The sequence below is a fragment of the Nannospalax galili genome, unplaced genomic scaffold (assembly GCF_000622305.1).
Source record: "Nannospalax galili isolate Female #2095 unplaced genomic scaffold, S.galili_v1.0 scaffold705, whole genome shotgun sequence".
Lineage (NCBI taxonomy): Eukaryota > Metazoa > Chordata > Mammalia > Rodentia > Spalacidae > Nannospalax > Nannospalax galili.
In genome coordinates this window covers 1,503,392-1,515,188 of record NW_008352871.1, presented here as the reverse complement: position 1 = coordinate 1,515,188, position 11,797 = coordinate 1,503,392, and the positions used below count along the sequence as shown (strand labels likewise).

The 11,797-nt window shown below is 37.3% G+C and overlaps 1 protein-coding gene across 5 annotated transcripts in view; it reads right to left on the bottom strand.

Annotated features, from left to right (window-relative positions):
• Robo1 (roundabout guidance receptor 1) overlaps positions 1-11,797 on the bottom strand; it is a 432,413-nt gene that overhangs the window by 267,204 nt on the left and 153,412 nt on the right. The window lies entirely within an intron of this gene.

The following is an 11,797-nucleotide window of genomic DNA, read 5'->3' as shown; positions in this document are numbered from 1 at the left end:
CTGGACACTGGTTCAAGTCCATCTGGTGGGGTCTCCTCGGCCTCCTTGATCAAGAGGACAATTGACCCACCACCATTATAGGACATTTTGAGAGATGCTCATAGTCCCCTGGAACTAGTCAACCTAGGAGGGCAAGGAGCAAAAACTGTCCGTTATGTCCTTCTGACCAAATTTTTATAGACCTCAAAGTACGTCTGTTAAACATCAAAGAAGGTTAGTTCTACCAGTCTGGTATTTTTAAATTACTGTGTGTCATGTAGATAAGTCTTAGGCAAAGACCAGTTGTTCTCAGATAAACCTTACCTAGACATATATTTCTTGACCTCCTATGTATAATTTGTCAGTAGGTTGTAGGAGTAATATGGTTCTCACTGGTTTTCAAAGCTAGCTAGGCATCATTTATCTCTCACATTGCAGACTTGTATTTTTAACATGAATTTTAATTCATTACTTCCTAAAATCTAAAAGCATCAATGAGTCCCTCTAAAAAGCTCTAACTTGTCATCATAGATGTGCGAACCCTGATATCATTACATACTGCCATGAATCATAGGCTGTTGGCACATCTTGAGTCCAGCATAGTTGTTGGCTCTCCTGTTATAAAACACCCCAAACTACCTTTCTACTACTCATTTTCCAAGAGAGGCATACTACAAGCTGTAACTTCATTTTCCTTTGTGCCCCAGGAATACCTTGTATTGTAGCTCTTTTTTTCTTTTATTGTCTTTTTGAGACAGGGTTTCCTTGTATCACCAGCTGACCTGCAATTTTCTATGTAGACCAGTCTGGCCTCAAACTCATAGAGATCCACCTGCCTCTGCCTCCCAAGTGCTGGTATTGAAGGCATGGGTCATCAGGCCTGGCTGTATTGTAGCTCTTTTGTATTTTTTTCCTTAATAGAGACAGTCTCATAGTTTCTTGATTAAAACATAATTCTCATAGACATCATAACACATGGTACAAGTTACTTGATTAAATGAAAGGGAAAACATTGAAACATTACCTAGACACAGTTTATATTTAGAATATTTATACTGAGCAATCCAAGTATGGTAGACAGACTAGAGGGTATTCATTCTCTACCAATGATAGTCTGTGGAATCGGATGAAAGAATTGTAGAAATGTAATTAATATTACTGAATTTAACAAAAAAGCTCACACCAGATTACTCACAAGGGCCTAAACTAGATTCAGAAGCTCCAAAGCTGAAAAACTTCTCTGGCATCACAGAGATACAAGAAAAAAGGCTGTAGGTATAACAGGAACTGGGCTCACATTTACTAGATACAGTGACCTGGAAAACAAGACAGGCACTAAAGGCAACACAGAAAACACTAGCCGCTGACTAGAAGGCAGAGAAAATACAGGGATCAAATTCTTTCAATCACAACTAACAGCCAACCACCTGCCAGAGCTGGGAAGAAGATTCTCCTTCATGGTTTCCACCAAGGAGGCAGCTCTATCACCTTCACTTCAGGCTTTGCAAAATCCTGTCAGAGTACAGGTAAGCCCAAACTTCTCACCCACAGAAACTGAACAGTACGTGCATTGGTTTCAACTAATAAAATTTTGAAAATCTGTGAAGGCAGGTTTTTTTTTTAACTTTTACAAAAACTTTACTGAGACTATCATACATGCATATTAGGTGTTTTGATCAAATCCATGCCCACTCCCTCCCCTCCAATATTCCCCCCTCTGAAGAGGTAACCCTAAAACCTTTTAAGGATTAGATACAAGCTCCCAAATACTTTTGACATTTTTGGCCTTTGAAACAGAGTATGCCGCTAACAGGCCCAGGGACATTTTGACTTTTAGCCAAGAAACTGGCTACATTTCCTTGTAGTCTTTTTACCCTAATGGCCTAGACTATTCCTACCTCCTATTCTTATCACGCCATCCTCTGAAGTGGTTACCCAAATTGCCAATAGGGAATAGGGACGAAGGCCGCTCTGGTTTCTTCCATGATGAACAGGACGCAAGGGGGAAGCAATTGGAGTACCCCTTCAGTGGGTCTATCTAAAATACTCCCAAATTGCATAACTCTTGTCTCTAAGGGGTAATGAAAGTCCTTGAATCATGAATAGGAGATGTGAAGGAGAAGTAAAGGCAAGAGTAATTAGCATTGCAAGTTCTAGACAGGGAACTAGAAAAAAGTCAGAACGGGGCAATTTTCAAATGTTCATATTGAGAGTCCATTGGAGTTTCCTGACAAGGGCTTCCAAAAGCATCCGTCTACTGGGTTCTTCCTCATTTTTCTTTTGTCTTCCATGGCTGGACTAGTTGGCTCAGAAGAGTGGCTGGATACTCAGGTGAGGGTCCAGTGACCCAGCTTGGCATTCCTTTAATGGATGAGCACAACCGTCAACAAGCCCAATTGTGACTATGTTCAGCGATCAGGCTTAGCAGAAGTTGTGATGATGGTAGTTATTTCATGCAGAAGGGACTGCTGTATAGCGCCATCTTATTAAAAGGACCTGGAATTTAAAAGGATTTGGTGCTAGGAGCTACATATGAGGGAGAACATATGTCATTTGTTTTTCTGAGACTGTGTTAACTTCACTTAGTAGAACAGTTTCTGGATCCATCCATTTACCTGCAAATTTCATTATGTCATCTTTCTTTACTGCTGAATAAAACTTATTTGTGTAAATGAACCACATTTTTGTTAACCACTCATCAGTTGAGGGACACTTAGGTTGCTTCCATCTCTTAGCTATTGTGAAAAAAGCAGCAACAAACATGGTTGTACAAGTGTCTCTACAATAGGATGAGTCTTTTGGGTATATTCCAAGGAGTGGTATAACCGGGTCATATGGTAGGTTAATTTTCAGGGTTTTTTTTTATAATTATTTATTTAATAACCATATAATTAGAAGAAGCATTTCATTACAACAGCATTGACATATTCAATAAAAATTTCCAGAGCTAAGATGCATCTCTTTCAAAATTGGCTATAAATAATTAGGTTTACAGTTGAATTGATATAGTTATATAATATTGTCCTCCGTATAACCCCTGTAAGACATAAAATTAAATGAAGTTTTAAACTTTTAAAAAGATCTCCATTTCATTATTAAAATACAGTTTCAGTTCTCCACACTGTTTTCCGTAGAGGCTGCACGAGTTTGCAATCCCACCATCAGTGAATGAGCATTCCCCTTTCTCTACATCCTCACCAGCATTTGGTATCATTTGTTCTCTTGATCCTAGGCAGTCTGATTATGGTAAGGTGAAAGCAGTTTTAGTTTTCTTTTTATAGCAAATTGAAGACAGATTTTTGTTTTAATTTGGTTTTTGTTTTTTTGAGTCAGGGTCTCATTACGCAGTCCTGGTTTGTCTGGAACTGGCTCTGTAGACCAGGCTGCCATTGAACTCACAGAAGTCCACTTACTTCTACCTGCTGAGTGCTGGGATTAATGGCATACACCACATCAAGCTTAAAGGCAGCATTTTCTACAGAAGATCTGAGTATTTCAGAGTACTCATAAATCAATCTTTGAAAAGTTCCATGTATATGTCAGTATCCTAAACATTTAAATAATAAGCAAGTATCATAGATTCACAAATACTATCCTCAGCTCCCTTTTTGCTTCAAATATGCCTGTGATACATATGTTGTAAACCTCAGAAATTATTAGAGGGCAGTTCTTGGTCAGAGTGTGTTTCTATAAGAATTTGCAATGCACCGTGTACAAGTCACAATTTCAATCCCCTCGTTCTATCACATTTCATCTACCACAGTAAGCTGAGAAACACTGGCTTGGCAATCTCAAGGATTGACCCTGAACTCAAAACAATTACTAAATGAAATTTTAGCTAAATGCCCTATAAGATCCAGTTTTAAAAGTATTACCTGACTGGGATGGAGAGATGGCTCAGCGGTTAAGAGCACTGATTGCTCTTGCATAGGACCCGGGTTCGATTCCCAGCACCCACATGGTGGCTACAAACCATCCTAAATTCCAGTTCCAGAGCAATCCGAAGCCCTCATCTGACCTCTGCGGCATTGTGCAACACGGGTGAACTCACATAGATGCAGGCAATACACTCATACACATAAAATTAAAAAGTAATACTAATAAATATATATTTAAAAAAGTATTAACTGACTCTGCCTACACCAGGTTAATATAAATATAAGCAACCAAAGCGATAAGAGGAAGTATTTATGCAATCTTACTCTGAACTAGGCAATGTCCATATAGAATACCTCACTTAATTCTTTCAAGGAACCTTTCAGAAACTCTACACCTCTCTACTGTTCAAATGAGGAAACTGAGGGAAAACAAGTTAATTGACTTTTCTTGAATTAAACATTTACTAAGTGATCAGGGCTGGAGAGGTGGTTCAATGGTTAAGAGCACTGTCTGCTCTTGCAGAGGACCCAGGTTCAGTTCCCAGCACCCACATGGCAGCTAACAATTGTCTGTAACTCCAGTTCCAGGAAATCTGACACGGTCTCCTGACCTCCATGGGTCCTACAGGACACAGGTGCACTTGAATACATGCAGGCAATACAATCATATACATAAAATAAATATTAAAAAATAAAATATTTTTTAAAAATAAAATGTTAAAAAAATTTACTAAGTGATACAGATCATGATCAATATAGAGCCCAATTATGCTCAACAGCTTATTTGTCTCAAGGTGAACGGGGCATCCAATATCCAGTAAAAACCTCCCATATTTCACATTGACTTTCTTTGCCACCTTCAGAGGTTTAAGATTAAGCACAAGAAGCAACATCCAATAAGGAATTAGGCAAGTTATGCGTAAACGAACAGTGTGAGTGCAGACACGAAACCCACGTAAGGCAGCAAAGGAGACCCTTAGAGAGGGGCTTCCAGTTCCAGCAGGCGACATTAACCAGTGGGTGATTTGGGTGGTGGTAAGAGGCAAGGAGCTGGAAGGAGGTAATCTCCCCACTCCTGAGCCAAGAGTTCCTCCTGGTAACTGCAGGAAAAAGGCCAAAAATTATACTTGTTTTACAGTTTCTTCATTTCAGGCGATTCTTTGAATCTGAAATTTCATATACTTGGTTTCATTCCATTATGTTCTTTGAGTTAAATTTCAGCTGTTTTTTGTTAGTAGGCTAGGGAACTAGGCCAAAATATACCCAACAAATGCAGTCACCGTTGCACCACATGCTATTTCTAGTCCAAGGACCAGGAGTTGAAAGAGTGAGGGATGGATAGGCCTCTGCACTGTCAAGATCATTTTTGGCATAGACTAGGAAGACAAACCTCTCATCTGGAACAGTATGGAAGAATTCATGCCACACTGAGTCAGTGGAGGATAGCATAAATTTTATGTTCTTCAATTAAAATTTATTGTTCTGCAACCTGTTGCCTAAGCACAAGGGGAGGACGTAACAGTAGGAACGAAGCCCTACGGGTAGTCTGCTTGCTGTAGGCCATGCTGCTCTGGAGCTCACAAGCTCACTGGCTACCTTTACTGATCTTGTTAGCAATGCTAAGCCAATATGCTAACTTACTAACTTCTCATCCTAATCACCTGAGTCCTAAAAACAAGCAAACAAGAGAAATAAACAATGGACTTCCTGGTTTATGCAGCAGTACCTTTTACTTTGTCCTGAACTCTTCTGTGCCTTGGAATATAAATTACGTGGAAGATGTTAGGTATTACACGAAAGAAAAAGTCCCAGCATCCACAATGCTTAGTAAAGTAAAAATAAATTAATCTCCATACAAAAACAATGCAAAAATAAGACACATCCAATATAAACTGACATAGCCTGTCACATGGGAGGCTTATAGAAGAGGACACTATTATTTTAAATTTATGATTGCATAGATGCAAATAATGTTTCCAGACACAAAAAAGGAAAAAACTACTTTTCACAAAATAAAGGGTGATGTTTAAAAACTGAACTTGAGCATGGTAGCTGATGCCTGTAATCTCAGCAACTGGGAAGATAAGCCCAGAGAACTGCAGCAAATATGAAGCCAGTGAGAGACGCAGTGAGAGACTGTGGCAGAGAAAAAAAAAAAAAACAAAACACTGGTCAACACCTTCGTCATAAAAAGGGAAAATTGACCTTGAAATTCACTCTCAAAATTGGGTGAAATAAATACATGTATTCTCAATTCAATGAAACAGTCCTAGCATCTAATAATATTACTAGAAGGACTTCATGCTTTTCAACTTTTAAAATATGTACATATGTAGAAGACTTTTGCTGTTCTGTAGATTTTCTCTAGTTTAACCCTGACTGAACAACAACAACAGCAAAAGCCTAAAACAAACAAACATATCAAAACCATTTTCCCAAAATCTATAGCACAAAGATAGTTTCCCCCATAGAAGAGTAAAAGATAAGACATAAAGGAAGAATAATGTGGCTACCACATAAGATTGTTTAAGATCCATATTATTCTAAATAGTTAAAATAAAGAGGAAACCAGCTTTTACTTTTTCTCTAATTATTACATTTGAAAGTAGGCACCTGACTACTTTTTACCATGAATGACAGTATCTTTACTAAACATGCCTCAACTTTTTGCATTGCATCAATTCATTTTTCAAATGTGACATAGTCCCCAAGTTGCACTGCTGTGTCCTTCTCCTGTGGGAAACCAGATCAGAATGAATGTCCACACATTTTACAGATTTAACTGGTTTAATCCAGCATCATTCTGTTTGAGCTGTAATTAGTGAAAAAAAAAAGATAATGGAAACACACAACGCAAACAATGTCAAATAACTAACAGTATCAAAAACTGCCATAGTTTTGGAGGCAACACTATGGTGGTGAAAACCCCATGTTGCTTTGAGTTTTAAGCATTTTTCGCCACCAAATGCTTTCTTAATTTGAGGGCATAGAATATCTAAAGTTCCATTTTTAACATGTGAATGTCAAATGAACACTTACGTGCTTGATGAAGCATCAAGTTTACTCTTCATATGGATAATAAAGTCAGTCATATGTTTACCGAGTCAGTGTAATTATACTTTGTTAACTCAACAGGACAAGACTCGCTGACTTACAAGTCAATACTCCCAGTATAAATTATATTTAGCTCTACATGAAAATATTGGCCATACTTTTCACATACAGGATATAGATAATTTTTCTAATTCCCATACTTATAAGAATATTTACATTTGTCACAAGGGCCTTCAGCCAAATTCAACTGTAGTAGAAATGAACTTGGAAAAATCTTCCTGATGCTCACTAAACACAAAATATCACTGGATTTATAAAACAAGCACATTCTTCTTCCTTATATTATTTTATAGGATTAGTACTTATTTGCTCACTGTAGTATCATTGTTTATATTAAATTTAGAAACAAGAAAGGAAATGAAAGAAAAGTCTTACAAGATGATTAAATGAATAAAAATCATTTCTCAACAAAAAGCAATAAAACACCTAGAATAATATTTTTTATGGTTATTAATGGTAAAATTGCATCTGCGAGGGGAAAAAAAGAAAAATTGCATAGAGGGCAGAAATTTTCATAAGCATTCCTTGAACAACCAAATATGAAAAAAGAGATACATCCTCTACCACAAAGTAGGGGGGATACATACTGCTACATGCTGCAATAAATAATCTGTTGTGCCTTGCTTTACCAAATTCATGAACAGGGTAGAGCCCTGCTTGCATTCCCTTCACTCAGTGCTTCCCTTGACATACATAGAGTTTCTTGAAACAGATATAGAATTAGGACCAGAAATATATTTTATAATAATGTGTTATAATAGCATGAATTCACATAACAACCCAAGTACTTGGCAATAAAATGTGTTTAAAATCTGTGACTGCAATAAGATCTAGCAAGTATTACTCATCCATGTAATCCCTGTATTCATGTGTGGCAACAGATAGACTATGTGGCATGTTTGTTTAATTTTATGTGTATGAATGTTTGCCTGCATGTATGTATATGTACCATGTGTGTGCCTGGTGCCTACAGAGGCCAGAAGAGGGTGTCAGATCCCCTGGGACTATAGCTACAGATAGCCATGTGGGGACTGGGAATTGAAAACAGACCTCTGAAAGAACAGCAAGTGCTCTTAACTGTTGAGCCATCACCACAGCCCCAGGTGACACAGCTTTAAAATGAAGATGGTTATAGTTCATATAGGACTTTGTCTATAGTGCATTTATCTCTTGGGAAATGTCAGGACAGGGATGATGGGAAGGAAAAAGAAATTCATGCCATCTGTAACACTAAAGCATGTTTGATCTCTACTGCTGTCATACTGTGATTTCTCAGGAAGCATCAATTTAAGCAAGAGTTTTAAACTGCAATAGATCCTTTGTACAACTGCTGCCACCAAACCAAGAATGTGATTCGGATAAAAAGACAAGTATATCACCAGCTTTGCTGTTCCTATTTGAAAGATTAGATCTATCATTAATTTTAACAAATTGTGGCATTATTTGCATTGAAACTTCTGTTTATCCCTGAGAAAAATTCACTACCTCATTAAGGAAATCCCTTTGCTCTTAACTGGAATGTTTCAAGGGATGGACCTTTACCACAAACTCAAGCAATCAGCTCCATGCCTGTGCGTTCCTTGCTTCAGATTATCGTTCCATGAAGCTACCTAGACAGGAAACTTGGAAATTGCCTTCTTCATTTATATTACCTTAGAAGTATTTGTAGTCTATGATTATATGTCTCCTCATTCCCTTGGGATCAGAACAAAATGCTAGCAGTCTTAAGGTACAGGAAATTGAAGTTTTGTCACCTGCGGAGGGCTCAAAAAGTGTTTGAGTGGTTTTTTCCCTTCCATGTTAAGAAAAGATCTTGTGTGTGAAAGAAAATTTCCTTTCCTTCAGTAAGACACATCTGGAAATATTCTTAACGATGGTCTCACAGAATGACTGGGAAAGCTGATACCAATGTTTTTGTGATTTATAACAAGAATGCAGTAGAGTCTTTAAAGGATGTTTTCTTTTGCTCAGCTATTTGCTTGGGAATTATGATGCAACTGATAGCCAGAAACAGAAATTTTCTTCACTGAAGGGCATTTGGCTCCAGATATTATTATGCTGTATCAAAATGGTATTGAAGCCAAATAACCTAGTAGGCTCTTCAGACTTCAAGAAAAGCCTCCACATTCATTTTTTTAAAAGCCAAATTTGCTACAATATTTATTCAAGTAGCCCGCAATAGAACCCTTACCTTGCGATTCATCAAACCCTCAACAGAAGAATTTTCTGCCCTATCCTGGGGTCTCATACTGTGCAAGCAGAAAATGCTACTACTGCAGAATAACCCAATTTGCTTCTGAAATGAGACTAATAGCAGAACCTGGGCCTATTCTTGTCTTGAAGGCTTGTTAGAGTCTCTGTGGGGAGGAAAGTTTCCCTGCTGATAGAGTTGTAGCATATCAAAGATGAATCATAAGTACAAAGAAAGATTATTTTGTCCAATGAGACATTGCTTATGCCTTTACTCAGGTGACACCATTTCTGGCTAATTATCCAATTACCATTGATATAAGGCACTTGGAGAGAATTAAGGACATGAGGACAGGGAATACATAGAGCCACCACGAGTTGATAACTCTATATTCCTGTTTCTGCAATACATCAGAAGGATCAGAGCACAGAAAGAAAAGAATACAGTAAACACAGTAGAGTATGGTATTCTGTAGTTATTGTCAACACAAATATGGAGTCTCAAAGTTAAAAAAGATCAAAATGTCAAGGTTTAAGTTGGATTGAAAATGAAAAACACATAATAAAGCCGCTAAATAGGTAGTATTATCCAGTACAATATTTAGACAGAAATAGGAGAGACTTGGCTGTGTGGTTTAAAATTGTATTTGTCTTTTCTTTCAATAATGAAATCATTTCTTGCATACACAGAACCATGACCACCTTTTTAACAAGATACTCCAGTATTCCACAATTTAAGATACTAACCAAAGGTAACAACAAAACTGCAATAGATTTTGATTGTTAAAAGCCTCACACTAAAATTTCAGGATAAAATAAGCATAAGAAAATTGAGCCTTATGTAACACTGAAGCAGGAAAGGAATTCTGCACTCAAGCTCAAGATGAAAAGGGAAGAAATACACTCAGTACATCACAGCTGTCTTCCATTACATATAATTACCCATTCTCAGGCTGAGCTGGGGAACAAAAGCTTACAGAGAACAATGGGGATGTGGATGTCAACAGGCAAGGCTTCCCTTCAGCTCTTTAGCCTTTTCTTTTCTAAAGAGGTGTAGGTAGAATGAGCACAACCTATTTCTGTGTTACAAACTTCCTTTCATTTTGCAAGCTTGCAGAAAATGATGTTAAATACAATCATCAAGGATACATCAGTCTATCAAACAGTGAATTATAAGCCTTTTCTGCCTAAGAGTAAAACTAATGAAAAATATAAAGACATTTTTAAGTTGGAAATCAATTACAATAACCATCAATCTTTTTTTCCTAAAGTATGTTCCTGTTGCAACAAATGATTCAAAGAAAGTAAAGTTTAACTTATCTTATTAAATGATAAATTATCTTCAAAGTTAGAATCTCAGTATTCAGTTAAAAACTGAATTCATCTGCTTCTGTAATTATTCAGCATAATCTAGTATTTAAGTTTTTTCTTGCTTAAATAGTTTGAATCTCCACTTAAAACAATACTTTTTGCAAAAAAGGTTCCAACAGTTTATATTTGGTTTTTATATACAATAATAAGGTTTAAACAAGAAAATTATTGTTCCTGTCTGCTACATTAAACAGTGTAATGAGGAGAAATTTTAAGGTATAGTTTTATCAAGAGCTGAAGAGTTAGCTCAGTGGTTAAGAGTACTTACTTGGTGCATTCAGTTCCCAACACCCACACAAGATGTATCTCAACTGTCTCTAACACTAGCTACAATGATTCCAGAGAGGTTCCTGTGACCAGAGTCTGTTCAGATGCTCATGGTACCTTTAAGTTTCCTGTCTCTGATTTTCAGCTTAACATGCCAGTGCATTTGGCATGTTTCCCCTGAGGTCAAATGGTGAGTTCTGCAGGTCTAATTTTCTCATTCTCATGCAACAATGTCATCAGAAGAACTGAAACATTTCCATTTTACAGGAAAGAAATGATATGAAATTAATGACATACATAAAATGGTTACAAAATTGATTCTTACACACTTATGGTTCAAATTAGTATCATTGGGTATAAGTACACAGACTTTCCCTAGCACTAAGTTGTGAGGGGGAAATATTCCAGCATCATCCAAGTGCTTCCTTTGCAAGTCTGTAGAGTTCTGACTGAGCCCAGCATTAAGGGCAAGATGTCAAGGATTGCCAAAATGCTTACTCAAGGAGTACTCCTGCTCTTGAGCTGAGCAAAGGACTTCTCAGGAATCATCAAGACACTGTCAGAAAGCAAAACCTCTGGGTAGGGAAACCTGACAAATGTCACCAATCAGGAGACCTGGTTTTCCACTTAACTTGCTATATGACAAGGAAATTTCCTTTCTTTTCTCAACTTGTTTCCACGTCTATAGAATAGAAGTGAAACAGTGCATGATGTGGGTGCTATTAGGGGAAGTTACACAGTATGTATAAAACACGAGTATAATCCTGGAATATAGAAATCACCCACCTACTAAGTGACAGGTTGTTAGCTATGACGGTACTATCAAAATGACCCAATACACACACAAAAAATACTGGCATGTTCGTATTTCCTCCTAAGAATGCTTCTGAGAGGGTGGAAAGGCAAAGATATCAGTGTTCTCATAAGTATAATGTTAGGAGAGGGGTGTATGAAAGGGTCATTAAATCTGATTTACTTTTGTAACATTAGATAAGAAC